Genomic DNA, 17,391 nt, shown 5'->3' with positions numbered 1-17,391 from the left:
GGCGCCACTGTGGATTAACGGTTGCTTATACGAAAAAAATGAATAGGACCTAATTTTTAAAGTAAATAGTGGTCTTTAATATTGTATAAGTTTTGTTTAAAAAGAATGCATAGGTAAAGAGAAAATCGTAAAAACATGCTCGCCAAGGGCTAGGGGTAGTTTCTGCAGTATATTTTCAAGGACACGGGTGGTTTCCGCAGGGATGTTGCAATAACCATATATATTTTTGAAAAGCACTATTTATGAAGCATATGCCCATATGGATCAAAAAGCAAAAAACAAAAAAAAATTTCAACCCCCCACTTTATTTATTTTTTGGCTACAAGTTGCACTAGGAAATCGCTTTTGGTGTCCATGCATGGGTAATAATAACGTGTACAAAATTATAAATAAAGCATATTAATAAAGGGCATTGTGTGTGAAGGATTCCAAGAAAATCACTTTATTTATTAATTCTTCTTTTTTTTCTGAGTGGTTCCGGGGAAGAAATGGGGGTGCATTATACAAATTTGTAAATAGCACCAGTACATGGGTAATCGCTGCAAGTTTTTTTACTCTAGCATAAACGGTTCAGATGGTATAAAAAGGGGTTTTTTAAAATGTAACACCCTGTAATTAAAAATAGGACAATTACCCTTAAGTCAAGCCTATACCAAAAAGTCAGTCACTTATTTTTGAATAATTGTCGCAGAATTTCTTCTTAATTTCGGTTACAGTTAGGGAAAAATATATATTTTTTTAAAACATCTTTTTTAAAAACTTGTCAACTTTGGGGCGCCACGCCCGCTAAACGGTGGATGCTAGACATATACTGTCGGGAAATAAATCGTAGAAAATATAGTCCTCTTCATATTTCTATAAAAAATTTTTTTTGTAAAAGGTACAGGAAGGGCTACGTTCCGCAAAAACCACAAATTACCCCCTTTAAAGGGGTGAAAATGGGGGTTCCGGGGCGAATTTTTTTCAGAAAAAGTTAGTCTTATAATAAGCACCCCTTGATATAAGAGAAAAAAAATAAAACCGGACTTGTGTCCATTTTGCAAGGTTCAATCTCTGTTTCCTACACTACTGTTTGATTTATAAATTTTGAAAATCTCAGGAGGTTGTAACCAAAGAAAGTATTTCACCTGTTGTTAATTTGGTGGTATGGGAACGATAGTTATTGTCGTTTTCTGTGCTGCTTCGATTGATAACTTATTTTGTTTTTAAAATTTGTTTAATTTATTAATGTTTTTATTGTTAATTATATTGTATATTATCTACTAATGTTTAATTATTAATGTTTAATAACCGAATACGTGTTAAACACTTGTTCGTTCTCTTGCTGACCTAACATCAAAAGGCCCGAATGTTGTCACGTTTAATAATATCTAATTTTTCTATAAAATTATACAGTTATGTATGACTAATTGTAGTTGTTCCGCTCGATGGTTTTCAATTTTTCTCTCACAACAACAATTTTAATGTTTTCTAACACCTCTCCTTATAAAACATGTTCTTTTGTTCAGCGGACAATTACTGATTACTATAATAGGTCTAATAAACGTAATAAAAAGCGTTAATAATAGCCTTTGGAGTTATTATTGCCTCGGAACTTTTTAGGCAGTCCGAAGAAATTTTTGGTTCTCAGTAATGGAATATTATTATGAAGAATACGAGTAAATTTGGTTCTCATCGTTTTAAGTAATTATATACACACTTGGTAGGGTGTTCGGTCGTGTTTGAACAGTAGCGATAAAATCAAAACAGAGACATAGGCAAATGAAAACTAAGATAACTACTGAGTTTATACGAAGGGTAAAAGAGCTGCTTCGTTCACACCTTAACAGTAGAAATTTGTTTAAGACACTAAACACCTACGCATGTTACGCGCTTAGCTATTCGTTTGGCATTGTTAAGTGGACAAAAATGGACATAGAGAATCTTCAGCGAAAAGTAAGAACACACCTTACAAAGGCACAAAAACACCATCCTAAAAGTGAAGTAGAGAGAACAACATTACCACGCAATCTAGGAGGAAGAGGACTTATGGATATAGATAAGCAATTAGATAAACAAATTGCTAATTTAAGAACTTATTTTCAGATGCAAGCTGAGAGATCTACTCTACATCGCGATATTTGCGCAGTAGATGACACAACACCGGTCAAACTGAGAGAACCAGAAATGCGCATAAACCATCTCACTAAAGACGAAAAAATGCGCACATGGATGGGTAAACCTCTACACGGGCGACATCCCAATGAGATCAGCCAAAACTATGTCGACAATACAACGTCGAACTATTGTTTGGCATCAAGAAATATGTTTCCTGAAACGGAGGGTTCATTACTGGCCATTCAGGATCAGGTTATACCAACCAAAAATTACCTGAAATATATCATCAAAGACCCTCAGGTCCAAAACGACAAATGCCGATATGGATGTCAAACCCAAGAAACCATCCAACATCTTACAGGGGGCTGCCAGGCATTTGCTGCAACTGAATACAAGGAAAGGATTGACGCAGTGGGAAAAATCCTTCATCAAGAGATAGCTATCAAGCTGGGACTTCTCCAAACGGACCATCTCACATATTATCAATACGTCCCTGAGAGTATGCTTGAGGATGGCAACTACAAGCTATATTGGCACCGCACTGTGCTCACAGACCAAACAGTGGTACATAATAGACCAGATACCTAACAACAATAATCTACGTAGTAAATGTACTGAAAAGATCGCCAAGTACAGAGATCTGGAAATTCAAATACGAAGACAATGGATAATGCAAAGTACCCAGACGATACCTATTATTATGTCTACTACTGGAGATATTCCGAAGAACCTCCTCGAAAGCATAAAAAAGCTGGGTCAAAACGAACTGTACAAGACCATGCAGAAAGCTGTACTATTCGCAACGGCCAGATGTGTTCGAAAATTTTTGGGAGAAACACCTGCATACCAAGTCACCTAGGGCTCGATAACACGGGAAGAGTCCCACCCGAGCTCAATCCTTTTGATACCGTAGGTATCTGGGATGAGTCAATTTTCCCCTTAGACGGAGTGTGAGCCGTATGGCTAAATCTAGGAATCAACATCTGGGAGCGGAGTTTCCACAGGAAGATATTCGGGGTAGTAAAAGATGATGAAGACGTTTGGAGAAGACAAACAAATGCAGAGATCAGAGAGCTGTACCTACCGGAAACCTGAAATTAGCCAGATGTTCAAAACAAAGAGTCTTAGATGGTTAGGTCATCTTGCGAGAATGGCTGACGGAAGGTGGACAAAGGACTCGCTGCTGAGAGGAGAAGGAAAGAAGAGAAGACGACGTTCACGAAAAAAGTGGCTAGAAGCGTAAGGAAGACCTGGAAACAATCGAGATAACAAATTGGAAAACTGACCGTGGACAGAAGAAAACGGGGGAGAACAATGGAGAAATTCCAGGACACGAGCCTTTAAGACCTGTTGAGCTGATAAGAGTGTGGTGATTTTGTGGGAGTAGCAGAAGTCAACCAACCCATGGCAAGAAATCAGCATTTTGGCTTGCAGCTTCAATTATCTGCGATATCTTAAGGAAGTTTCTTCTAGGACGTCGTAATAGGTACTCATCAGGAATTTTGTTACCAGCCAAGCAAGCTAGAGAAACTAAAAGAAAAAATACAAGGAGTAAAAAAAGGAGTGGACCTGAATAAAAAGTATGATATCTTTAAAAATAATAAGAATATCTTTGCTCATTTGCGATTATTTTTACATTTGGATATATTATTTAATTTGTGCTAAATCATGAATGCAGTTGAAAACGAATGCTCCGAAACTAAAAATGTTTATCAAGTTATGATTAAAGACATCAACTGATCCCAGATTTCTTATCTGTCGATTTTTCATAACTGAATAACAATGAGAAAAGTATAGGTGAGAAAATGCATTTATTCTCTCTACATTGTCAATAATACCGCATCTATATGCAGCATAAACTTATTTTATTCTCTCCTCTATACGTTTCTGAAACGGTAGACACTGTAAAATCCACCTAATGATCAATAAAAATCAAAAGCCACCTTTATTATACCTACGTAATCCTCGTAAAATCGTAAAGGAATGAAATATCAAGAGTGGCAGAGAGATAAGTGGTAAAAAGCGGTTGATTCTTTTTGATGTCGATTTGGTCGTCATTATTCCTAGCTGCAGATTTGTAAGCATCGTCTCGTCCATTCCTCGGCCGTAATCCTGTCAGTGAAACCGATACGGCAGCTCGTAAAGATACTGAACCAAGAAGTTTTATGTGGATCGGACCGATGCGATGGACCGCCTCCATTTTTTAGTGCATTTATTATAGTGTAGGAGCTTGCCTCTAAATGAATTACTTGTTTAAATGACAAAGTTGATGGAAATTACATAGGTTAATTCATGGGAAAGAAAAATTTACAGATAATGAGAGGGCTAGACACCATTAGAAGTATCTTCTTCGAAACTGGCTTTACAACTCAGCTTTACAAAAATCGGCTTCAACATCATCCTTCCATCTTTTTGAAGATATTCTTCTTTAGCGGCGAATCGATTGAGGGTAAAATTGTACATGAACCACGCGCCTGCGCACACTGACAGTATGTAGTTCATTGCTAATCTTTCAAGATAGGTATGTATGTATCTGTAACCGTGCAAATAAGTCATTAAAAGAATATATTAGTGGTTTTAGGAAATGTATTATTTATTATAATTCTTGTGTTTTTGGATTTGTGTTTTCCTGTAGTAAAATAATAAAATATGTAGGCATAACATTTTTACGGGTTGTCGCCGTGTTGTGTAATTATATCCGAAACTTACGTGTCAATTCAAGTGGCTCGATGGCGTAGTTGGCAGAGCGGTGGGACAGAGAACGGAAGCACACGGAAGGTCGCGGGTTCTAATCCTAGACGATTCATACTTTTTTTATTTTTCGTTATTTTAATAAAAATTTTTTGAAAGTGGTAGATAAGAAAGTTAGTTTAATTTTTAAATAAAATACAAATAACCTGTTAAGTATATTTACTTCGTTTAAATTACCTATATAATAGAAGAATATCTTCTTACGTGCGTACAAAGTACACACACATTCTTTTTTATTTTTTGAAATACTGTCTTTAACACTCGTGTCTTCCTCTGATCTTACCACATGACCTGCTTATCTTTTCCGGTTAGCTTTTATATTGTCTGACGATGTTTTCAGTACCATACAGAGTCACCAATTCAGCATTATGGCACCTTATCTACTCTCCTGTCAAGTCACCTCTTTGAGGGCCAAATATCATTTTAAGAACCTTCGTTCCAAATACCAGCAGTTTATTTTCCGCTGATATAGCGTCCATGTTTCACTTCCATATTTAACAAAATGGGCGAATAATTGACATGTACAGTTTTAATATTTTTTGGCGTTTAAATATTTTAACAATATTTTAACAATTTTCATTCACATTTAAATAAAAATTTTCCTTCTACATATACAACCACCAATACAATATTCACATAAAGTTTGCCAACATGGTAGTTTCTCTGTATTAATAGTATTCCAATTTAAAATTTAATTTTTTCTTTTCTCTCAACACCATCTGATTTATCTTTCTGTTTATCATTATTACTAATCAGCTCACATTCTTCCTTTTTAATTAAGTTGATCAGTTTAGTTTTATAGTCAATTTGTAGTCAACATTTAAATAAAAATAATTTTATATTTTAAATTTTGTAAAACACATTCTTAAAAAAAAACAATTGATTTAAATAATAGACTTTTCATATATTAAAATCATTCTTTTGGATCATGACCTTTTGTTAAAACTTTTGAAAATCGACTACCTTCTTCCTTTACTGTCAATATCACTACAAGTAGTTCCTTACAAACCTTTGACACTTGGTAGCAGGGGCGTCATTTGATAGGGGGCAGGGGGGGCATTTGCCCCCCCCCTAACCCTGAAAATTACTGAAATTTACAAGAAATAGATCAATTTTGTATTATGTTTGCATATAAATGTATTGTATATATAATGCTTGCCCCCCCCCTATCAAAATTTCAAATGACGCTCCTGCTTGGTAGACATCGTTGGCCCAAGATGGTTGGTTAAGGTTCTCGTTTAGAGTTTCACCATGTTCCCAGAAGTTATATCTGTTAATATCGGCGTTTAGCCTTTTCAATATTACATCATAATGTAGATTGAATTATAATTACAACCACTGTTTGGTTCTGGGGCTATTTAGCAAGTATTTGAGTAAGTAATCATAACCACAATTTTTAACTTTCAAAAATTCAACCATCTTTTCAATTTTAATAGTGGGATTACTTATTATATTTTAGATTCACTGATGATGGACTGATAGGTCCGAAAACATTCTGAATAAACATATTTTATTCAATCCATTGGGATTTTTTAAGAATTTATTAAATATACCTATTACATAGAAGTGGTTTTGCTTCATGTTAGAGTTTATTTAACTATATGGTATACAGCCAACCCAGGGAACTACCCCTTTTTAGTTTAAATCTTTGTTTATTTTGTTAACCAGTCTATGCACTTCTTCTATAGTTTTATGCTTTTCGCAGAATTCAAATTGATGTTCTGGAATTATTCTATCTATGTCTATTATCATTTTTAGCCTTTCCACGTACATCTTCTCAAAGGTTTTTCTGAGCATAGTCAGACGACTTATAAACCAGTAAGAAGATACATTTCTAGCTTTTTTCGGGTTTAATGATCATTAGAATTTGTGTCACCTTCCAGGTGCTAGAGAAATAGTTTAAACCGAGAATCACATTGAATATAAAAGTTACTATACCCTATTCCACGAACATACGCCTGTTTTGGGTTACTTCGACAACCAATATTTTACTGTGCAAAATAAGAAGAACGAAAGTAAATTGCAAATTACATTGTTGTTTATTGGAATAAATATTAGCGCCATTTACTTCCGTACTTCTTATGTTGCACAGTAAAATATTCGTTGTCGAAGTAATCCAAAACAGGCGTATGTTCGTGGAATGGCCCATATACTAAATTTACAATCAAGATGCAGTAGAAATAATCAAATTAAGATACGTTAAATGCTACTAGGAGCACTCCTGAATCATAATTCACAATGTATATGTTACGGACAATGATGTAAATTGGCCATTGACGTTAAAGACCGGGCATTGTCGTGAATGCCCATTTTCCCTGGTTATTATCGACAATGCCCGGCCATTAACGACAATAACATTAGCTATTGGCCAATGTTGTAAAAAAAATAACCTAAAATTAGTTTTTATTAATAGCCGGTCAATAACGACAGTGGCCAAAAGCAAATGGCCAATGTTGATAAATAAATAAAATTAGGTATGCATGATGTCCTATTATTTTTTTATATAAGATAGTTTTTAAAGGCAAACATTTTTATTTTGTGATTTCAGCAGGAGCAGAGCAATGAAGCAAATAATAAACATGACCTATCTATTAGTCTAAATTTCAACATTGACCGATTAACAACGGGCATTGTTGACATTGACCGGACAATGATGGAAATGTTATCAAGAATATAAAATTATTATCAATGTCCAGTTTCTATGGACAATAACGTTAATATTCGGCTACTGTCGACAATGACTAATTCAACAGGCCATTGTCGATATTGACCGGTTATTAACGTTATTGTCCGTAACATAATTATATACATTGTAAATTCCAAATCACGATTTCCAAAGTTTATGCATTGTAAATTTGTAAATTATGATTCGGGAGTACTCCTAGTAGCATTTAACGTATCTTGGTTTGTTTATTTCTACTGCATCTTAATTGTAAATTTAGTGTAGATTTATGTACTTCATTTATTACTCGAGACTTCATTCAGGATTTTGCCAGACATTAGGTCAAAATCAGGAGCTTTTTTATGTTGATTACTTTCATTACTTTTTGTTTCAACTTGGTAACTTCATTAATACTGTCAATATGTAGGGTAGAAATTGCACGAGTATAATTTTGTATCTCAGGTATAATAATGTGTCTATATTTGTTTCAGGTGAGCTATCATTTTAATAAATAACGCAACCATACGAGGTGGTAAGTAAAATGTTTTCTCTTTTTCAATACATTTATTATTGTAACAGAGTAATATAATTATCAACGAACAGTTAAAAGTATGGAAAAAAATACATAATAGAATAGTTCTATCAATAACAAAAGAAAGTTACACAGGCAAAAGACATGACAACAATGTGAGTGTTAAAATACTAAACTGGGAGAAAATAGAATTAGGGTCAATTTCTCATACCTGCGTTAATCTATGGTTCAGTTGAACCAGGTTCACCCGTGATCTGTGGTTTTGTTTGAAATGCATTTCTCATTGCGCGTTCATCTCAGCGCTCGTTCTACAGCTTTCGAGAAATGCCAATAGATGGCAAAAGGTAAAAAACTGTCGCCATTTTGAACTACCATTTTTATGCTGTTTTTGAATAAAGTTAAATTTAAGTATTTATAGTCAAATAGTCATTTTAATAATTATAAATAAATATTATAAAAACAAAAATAATGTTATCGTTTATCGTTGGGCTTAATATAATGAAATAGGATATATTTATATTATGACAGCGTTTCGTGTTAATACAACGCATGCGTAGTCCATGGAATCATCTGAACTGAGTTTTGAAATCTTTGAACGGCCGAATTCCACCGTTCAAGCATCGTTCAAGTTTAAACTGCCATCGGTTGAACGTGAATTGAGAAAGACGATTTTGACTTTAAACTGACGTTTACTAGAAGTTCAGGTTAAACTGGAGTTGAACTCGATATGAGAAATTGGCCCTTAAAGCACTGCGTGATTTCTTTGAGCATCCATACATATTTCCAGGTTTGTTTTACATATTAAGTTGTTTAGTCTCGTGAGTAATAGCTTCCCATCTTCCTTTAATATATCTGTTGTGATTCCGTTTTCTCCTGGATTATTGTTATTCTTCAGCTGCTTTACTATTTCCTCTATCTCCTGATCTGATGGTTCGTTTATTTCGATCCATACATATTTCCAGGTTTGTTTTACATATTAAGTTGTTTAGTCACGTGAGTAATAGCTTCCCATCTTCCTTTAATATATCTGTTGTGATTCCGTTTTCTCCTGGATTATTGTTATTCTTCAGCTGCTTTACTATTTCCTCTATATCCTGATTTGATGGTTCGTTTATTTCGGCCTTATTGTTGTTTTGCTCCGGTCCGGTTTGTGATTGTGTTTCAATGAAATTTTCCTCTGGGTTTAGCAGTTCCTCAAAGTATTCTGCCCAACTCTCTAGTTTTATTACCAAGTCACTCATTAGTATGCCTTCTTTACTTCTGTAGAAGCATGCGATTCCGGGACCCGTAGCTTTATTAACTTTGACTACAATGTAACCTCGATAAGTAGGCCTCCGATAACCCGGAACACCAGCTAACCTGGACCAATTTTCATCAGACAAAACAAACATTTTTTCACTTTGACTGAGTTTTTTACCAAGAAATAAACAATAAACAATACTGTATAAAACTGTACGGTACGTAGTTTAGATGTATTGTGCATATATATTTCATGTTTTTGCAATTATAATGGAGTTTATTTGTAAGTATACCATATTTTATCAATTTTTACCTTATTTTCCTGCTAACCCGGATTTTCGATATCCTGGATCGGCCGCGGTCCCGATTAATCCGACTTATCGAGGTTCCACTGTATTTGGTAAAAATTATGAATCTGTTTATTTACACTTTTACTTTTAACTTTTTCCTGGAATTCCCCTTTCATTTTTGTAGGCCTATTTTGCTTTTTTTCTATGCTTTCATACCTCTTCCTCGTTTCTGTTGGATTCAGTATATTCATTTGTATTTTCGCTTTACTTTTAGCTTCTAATTCTATTTTGCAGTCTGTATCAAATCAATATCTACTATTTGCATTATTTATTTTTCCTACTGTCTTTTGTGTCATATTGTTGATTCCGTTAGATAACAACGCTAAAATGGTAAAAAATTAAAACATCATGGTGTACTTGTTAACAAATATATAGAATCAACAAAAACCGAATTAACACCAATGGGTAAATTTTAATTCACATCCTGAAGATTATAATCAGTTTGTAATTCCGTTAAAACAAAAAACTCTGTATTATACTCATTCCTCTCTATAATTGTAAAATTAGTTTTATAGCTCGAGGGACATTTTGGCAACGTCTATCATACGCTAGTTAATAGTTAAACTGTTACAGTGCAAACAGACGTCTCTTTTAAGTATAGAAAACAACTTCCTCAGTCTTGACAGTATTCCTTTTGATCATTTCTTGTCGGAACTCTATCTTACTTGGGTATTCAAGACCGCGATCTCAACTTTTCCATTCACCTTTTTACCGAAACTTGAAAGCAACTCGACGAAAGGACGAAGAAAAAGGGAAAATCGACGTCGTTTGAAGAAGGCGCCTGGCCGAAAGACTGTTGCTGGTTGCTAGGACGACGGCCTTATTCGAATCTGATTTATTTCCTATCTATGGGAAATAAATTCTGTTTATTTTCTCCTTCGTAGTCTCGCAAGAATTGCGGTAATTGCTATTGGCGATATCGAGTTTGTTTTTTGCACTACAATATGCTACGATGATTTATTAGGATGGTGAGTTTACGCTCAACAGGCAGACGACGGAAAATAATTACAATATTCAATAAAGAGTCTTTTATTGGTGTACACTGTTAGAAAGATAAGATGAATTAAATAAGATTCTTGAGGTAACGTTTTTTACCTTTGATGCAAAATTTCAAGAAAATTTGGCAATTTTCAAGAAAGCTTGCGTGTATTGTAGGTCTAAATAATTAAATCGAGGTATTTTAAGAGACATTGGTTTATAACAGTTATGAAAAAGCGACAAGAAGTTCCAAAGAAATCTAAGCAGAAACTAAATGCAAACAAACGTTAAAACTTGGACCTTGTTTTCTTCTAGTGGGCAGAGTCCATTTTTCTATTTTTTTTTGTCATCTATTTTTCGGCATTTTCTGAAATCCTGGTGTCCCTACCAGTTAAATCTTTTGGCTTTGATTGTGTCTATTATGTCTAGATAAACTTCCATTTCTTTCCTAATATTTTCGTGTCTCACCCTATCAAGTCTAGCGCCTAGTACTTTTGATTTGCATGCATGACTTTTCTTTTACTCTCTTTCTTTCAGAGCTCAACCTGACAGACTCTTTTCCTAACTTCACAGCCTGTTCTCTATTTGAACATCTACTGCTATTTGCTAATGATTGCACCTGCATAAAATTTTTTATTACATTTTTAGGGTATCTAGGACATGTATATACTTTGAAGCCTTTTTCATTTTCCCAATTTTCCAGCATTTCTTCTGTTTGAATACTTGATTTTCCTATTTCTTCCCTATATTATTTTTGCTCTCTACGAATTTCGCTGAGTTCTTTTGATTGATCCTAGATTTTTTACTGACTCCTGCCATCATTTCTACAAGTTTTTGATCTAAATCTAAATGACTAAGGTTAATAATAGTTCAAGTAATGAAGCTTAAAATACGACAAAACCTCGCAAGTTTTACAGAATGGATCTATTTGCTTGAAAATTTGAGAATAAGTAGTGGAAAGTCCAAGGATCAAAAACTATATGATGCCGAAAGGCGCCTTAACCATGGGGGTAGTTGCCACCCCATCTCGGGGGTGAAAATTTTTTAGTACATTTTGACAGCAAAAGTTAGTAAAAACATTCATTCTAAGCAAAAAACGGTCCATACATTTTTTTGATAAAATTAATATTTTTCGATTTATTCGCTATCGAAAGTGTCACTTTTATATCGAAAATATCAATGTTTTTAATCAGTTTTCTGCTAATAACTCAAAAAGTTTTCGTTTTATCAAAACAACTTTACTTAAATGTACCTTTTGAAAAAACAAACAAAACCATTTTTTTTTAATTTTCTTTAAGACCAATAGTAATCGGGCTATACTTTATTATATGCTAGCGCTTCTTCGTCAAATGCTAAGTATTGTAGTTTCATTGTCAAAATACGGTAAAACTATACATTTTTCGAGGATAACTTATTTAAGCTAATTTAAAGTATTTAAAAATATCTATCTCCAGAAATAAAAAAGTCTCTAGCTTAAAAATTAAGTGACTTATAATGAAAGGAATGTCAGTCTCTATTTTTTTCTGCGAAAAAGTGATCGGAATTAACCCCCTAATTACCAGCCTAATTAAAATAATTCATTAGTTTTATTTGGTCTTCTTTATTTATGTATTAATAATAAGTTATAGAAGTTTGACCGGCTTAGAATGATTAGTTTTTGAAAAAATGGAGTTAAAAGCGAATAACGAATTTTTGTAGTTTGACAAACAAAGCCCTTTACTTCAGAATAGAAAGATCGACATCAGAGATACGAAAAAATGTTTAAATATGAAATTGTAAATATGAAAATGAGTATATCGAAAAACATTGATTTTTTAGATAGGTATAAAACTAACACTTTCGATAGCGAATAAATCGAAAACTATTAATTTTATCAAAAAAATGTATAGAACAATTTTTGCTTAGAATAAATGTTTTTATTAAATTTTGTGGTGAAAATATAATTAAAAATTTCCACTCCGAGATGAAATGGCAACCAGCCCCATGGTAAAAGCGTCTTGCGGCATCATATAGATTTTGGTCCTTGGACTATCCACTACTTGTTCTTAAATTTTCCAGCAAATCGATCCATTCTGTAAAAAATGCGAGGTGAAAAGCTTCAGTTCCTGGACTATAACCAAAATAGTATAAATTAGTGAAGAATTTAATAATTTTATTTGAACATTTTGCAAACCACAGACTTCTTTATCGCAATTTGGCGGATTTTTTCTAATGGCTGTATACTTCCCACCGTTTATGAAATAAAATGACTGCATTAACCTAGCCCTGTAACTAAATTACTCGTAAAAAAACTGTTTCGAACGTCGTGATTCAATTATATGGTGAATACATCTGTACCATCTTCATTCCTCCATTTCTCCTCATTATAACCATAAAAATATAATAATAGAGAATTTACTTTTCAGAGACAGATGTCACCATTATCGCGACTTGTAAAATTACGATGTAAAGTTCATATTTGTGCATGTAATCCTGCAAATAGTTTTTCGTAATTGAGTGTCGTGATGGTGACTTCCTAAAAGATTATTACGATTTCTGTTATATACGAATAATAGCGTTAAAATGTTTTGATTATAATAATTGTGGGAAACTAATTGAAATGATTTACAGTAAGCAGTTAAATTAAATTTAAACGTGTAATGGTGTTGATTGTACCAACAAATTTGTTTGTCCACTATTGAGTGAGCCATCTTCTTCTTCTTTATGTGCCGTCTTCTACCGAAGGTTGGCGACCATCAAACGATAGGTTTCTCTGTTTCGTGCCGCATGTATTATGTTCGCAGCTTCTGGTATTTGAAACCATTATCTCAAGTTTCTCAGTCAGGATTTCTTCTTTCTGCCCAAACCTCTTCTACCTTCAATCTTGCAATCCACGATAAGCTGCAGCAGACTGTACGTATCATTACGGAACACGTGGCCCAGGTATGACGCTTTCCTCCTTTTAACAGTTGTTAACAATTCCAACTCTTTACCCATTCGTCTCAATACCTCTGTGTTGGTCACTCTGTCTGTCCAAGGTATTCTCAGTATGCGTCGATACAACCACATTTCTAGAGCCGCTAACTTCTTTATAGTTGCTGCTGTTAACGTCCACCCTTCTACTCCGTAAAGTAGCGTGGAGAGTACATAGCATTTTGTGGCGCGGCATCGGAGGTTAACGCTTAGGTTGCGGTTGCTTAAGAGCTTTCTCATTTTTATGAATTTGGATCTTGCTATTTCAATTCGGATCCTAATCTCTACGTCTGGGTCCCACTTATCATTTACTGTATATCCCAGATATTTAAATCGGTGTACTCTTTCAATACGTTCGGCTTCAATATTCAGGTCGATATGTTGAATGTTCTTTTTACTGATCACCATAAATTTAGTTTTCATTCTATTGATCTTCAGTCCAAATTGGTTGCCAGTTGTATTTACTCTATTTAGCATCATCTGTAAATCTTCGATGTTATCGGCTAGTATAACAGTATCATCTGCATATCTAAAATTACTTATTGGTACGCCATTAATCTTGATGCCCTCATTGTACTCTTCCAGTGCCTCTAGAAATATTTGTTCCGTGTACAGGTTGAAAAGCAGTGGCGAAAGAATACAGCCCTGTCTAACCCCTCTAGAAATGGTTATGTTTTCACTCACCATATGTCCATTCTTTATGTGGGCTGTTTGATTCCAATATAGATTTTTTATAATCTGGATGTCCTCAGTGTCAAGTCCTGAAAGATGTAATAGTTCTATGAGTTTGTCATGTTTGATAGTATCAAATGCTTTCTCATAGTCGATAAAACAGGCGTAGACATCTTTCTGTTGATCCAGGCATTTTTGAATCAAGACTTGTATTGCAAATAGGGGCTCTCGAGTTCCAAAACCGCATCTAAAACCGAACTGTGTTTTACTTATGCTGTGTTCTATTTTTGCTCGTATTCTGGAATGGATAATACGCAAGAATACTTTAAGGGTATAACTCATTAAACTTATAAGGCGATATTCGCTACACGTCTTAGAATTGGATTTCTTGGGAAAGGGCACAAATGTAGATTTCAGCCAGTCCGATGGAATTTGACCAGTATCGTATATCTTGTTAAACAGTTTCAATACTACATTCATGTTGTTCTCGTTAAAAACTTTTAAAAATTCGACTGGTATTTCATCGCATCCTGTTGATTTCCCATCTTTCTTTTGCCTACTCGACAACATGCCTCCATTCCTTTCTTTCTCTCTGTTTCCGTCCAATTTTTTAAGTCTTACTATTCTTTCACCAGAATCTCTTCTGATGTGTTCATAACTATAGGTCGTATGACTATTTTATATAGTTGTATCTTTGTATATCTTGTTAGTTGTTTCGCTTGTACACTATTGTTTATTTCTTGTGATTCGTCATTGTTTTCAGATATATGTTGTTCCAAGATAGTTAAATTCTCTGGCGCGCTCAAAGTTTAAGTCGACAGTGATGTTCTGTTTGATTCTATCTCCGTTTTGGTTATGTCGGCCCGGATACATATATTTCGTTCAAAATTTGAAACTTTATTGTTTATTTATGAAGTATAACGTAAACAATTAACGTAAAAAGTGAAATTATGTATAGTTCATATCATTAGCTACAATCCGTAAAAGTTTCAAGTTTCTACATTGTAAAAAAACAAGAGAATTTAAGCATTTTTCGTTAAAATCGTTTTTTTTTATTTAAACAATTAATAAACATAAAAAAAATGTATTGACTATTCGCGTAGGTATTGTTCCCGCGAATGCATATGTCTACAAATTTTCATTCATTTGCATTGAAGAAAAGTCAGTCAAATTATCGTCTAAAGATTTGATGCAAACTATTGAAGTAAAGAAAAGCGTTTAAAAACTTACCAATGTTAACTACAATATACATAAATCTTTTTCTACATTTAGAAACGGCACTGACTGTCAGTTATCCTCTTAAGAATGTTAATTATAGTAGCTAAATATTAATTTTCTTATCTAATTTATCATGGTATTTGTATAACGGAGTACAAAGGGCCGTATATGTGTATTTATACTCTAAGAGTCCATTGTTGTTTTTCACTTACGACCATCCTGCTGTAACATTGGTCGTTCATCCTTCTCATTCCTTGACGATGGATGAATCAAAACCATGACTAATCAAATATCCATTCACTTCTTTCTTCACTGTGAGACAGGGAGGTCTCTGCACATACAGTGATTATTTTAAATTTAGTATCTATTCTCCGCTTCTTTGAAGAAGCTTGAGAGGTGCGAAATATGAGATATTAAGGCTCATAATTCAAGGTAAAATAAAGGGCAAAAGATCTATAGGTAGAAGAAGAATTTCCTGGCTGAGAAACTTAAGAGAGTGGTATAGTTGCAGCTCAGTAGATATTTTCAGAGCAGCCGCCAATAAGGTACGGATAGCTGTGATCATAGCCAACCTCCGATAGGAGAAGGAACTACAAGAAGAAGATTTTAGTTTTTAGCAGCAGCCTTTTTATGAGCAGCGGTGTGCAACGTATAGATTGCCATGATGGTCGCCAACATCCGAAACGTACAAGTACTACAAGAAGATTTTAGTTTTAAAACTTCCTGTGATAATTTGTTTTAGTCGGTACTGGCATAGATTTCTGAATTTGAACTTTCCATCTTGGTACAAGATAAGTGTTGATTCAACTTTATATAAACATTAATTAAATATTAAATGAAAATTATTTCTAAGTCGTATTGGCCATCCCATCTAGCTCCGACTAAATGACGGAAGTACGAATGAAATTGAAAGAACACATTAAGAAAAGCAACATTGGAGCTAAGAGTGACTCTTCATCTACATTTCCGGTATGCAACCATCCAGAAAAGATCTTTCCTCAATCTGAAATCTTTACTTGTTCCTGTTCTGTCGAAGAAGTCAGCCGTGTCTTTGCTGCGTGGTAGCAGCCGCTACGTTCATCTCAGATCTCACGTGAGAAGTCAAGGTTTGATTTAAATAAACTACCAAGAGATGGTTACCGTCTTACTCATACATCTCAAAGAATATTTTGTCGATTACAGGGGCTTAATATTTTTCAGCGTTTGGAAGGCATTTGATACTTTTTTTGTTGTTGCTTTTTTGTGTAATTGTTGATGTATGTTTAGTTGATTTTATATGTTGTCGTCTTCACAAATGAGTTTGTATCACATAGAATTTCAACGTTAATATCTCTACACCTTTTTGTTCTTGGCTTTCATTCTTGGCCGCTACTAGTTAGGGATTTGTAGGATTATCTTGTTTCATTTTATTAAATAAACTCTTTTAAAGTGGCTAGATACGCTTTTCCTCTCTCCTGAAGTATTTATACTATTCTATTTCTCCTTGTGCAACTTACTTCAAGAGTTTTTTGATAAGCTGTGTTTTAACTTGTTGCAGCCATCTCACATTGATTTATTAAACCACTGATTCCTTTTTTTAACCTACCTTTACCCAATATTTCAACCGATTTCTATAATATAATATTTCGTATTTTTATCCGTATTTGGTTATTATCTTCTTCTTCTACGTTTTCTGTCTTTCTTTTGCTCTATATACACATTTGCTACATCCGGATCTTTTAGTTTATGAATATTTATTTTTTCTTTCAATTTTCCGATCTCTTTTTTTATTGGATTTGATATTCTTGCTTTAAATCGTGACTTAACCAAATAGTTACTATGTACTACCTCATTTTCTTTAAATACAACTCTGTTTCGAAGAAGACAGTATTAGAAAAGCTTCTTTTGTGTATAGAATATTTGCTGTGTAATGTAAGATCTTTCATTTTCTCGTCTTTACA

This window comes from Diabrotica virgifera, chromosome 3 (genome assembly GCF_917563875.1).
Source record: "Diabrotica virgifera virgifera chromosome 3, PGI_DIABVI_V3a".
In the NCBI taxonomy this organism is placed as follows: Eukaryota; Metazoa; Arthropoda; class Insecta; order Coleoptera; family Chrysomelidae; genus Diabrotica; species Diabrotica virgifera.
Note: the sequence above shows the minus strand (reverse complement) of the source record.